Here is an 858-nt window from a genome sequence, read left to right on the forward strand (position 1 = left end):
CACTTGGGTACTTTTTTTTCCTCCTTCCACAGAGGGAGGTTTATTATCTTGTTTGTTTTATGTTGAGGTTTTTTTTGTGCCTCTAGGGGACCATGGGCTGGCTTCCACTGCAGTGGTAATTTTTTTTAATAATGAAAAATGAAGATTTGACTCTGGGAAATGAGCCTGAATTGTGTAGGTTTGACCATTTCTGTGTTTATAGCATCATCAAGTATCAAACAGGATCAAGTCTCCTGAGTTAGTGAACCATGTGCTAAAACCTTTGTGCAGTTGGGACCTGTAAAACAGGCACCCTGGCCCTAGGGGCTCTTAGGAAAGGACATGGAGGGCCTTGACTGTTTATCTGATCTGTGGTGGCTGCAGGTGAGAGTTGGAGCTGGTGGGCTTCATTCCTGTCCATGCTGATCATGTCTTCAGTCATGTAATCAGTGTTCATTCCAAAGTCACCTGCTCTGTGAAAGCTCAGTAACTTAAACCAGTGTTTTATCCATTAAACTGGGTACACCCACAAAGTGCCATCTCTCCTTGTCCCCAGGCTGTCAATCACTACAAAGGTTTGAGGTCAGACGTTAGCATGTATGTCCTGTGAATCCCATGGTACAAGCACTGACATGAAAATAATAATTAACTTTATTGGAGCCTAATTTATCCAGCTGTTATTTCTCATGACATATTTCTGTTGACATGGGCCCAAATACAAACACTTATTGGGCAAAGTTCATGCTCATGCAATCAGTCTCACTTAGAGTTTTACAGAAAGTAAAACTGCCTGAATGCTGAATCCTCACCGTTATTGTCTTGGGAGAGTTTGCTTTACTAGCGAATCCCAAAAAAACCCCATAAATAGGCTCTAATGCT

The sequence above is a fragment of the Molothrus aeneus genome, chromosome 25 (assembly GCF_037042795.1).
Source record: "Molothrus aeneus isolate 106 chromosome 25, BPBGC_Maene_1.0, whole genome shotgun sequence".
Taxonomy (NCBI): domain Eukaryota; kingdom Metazoa; phylum Chordata; class Aves; order Passeriformes; family Icteridae; genus Molothrus; species Molothrus aeneus.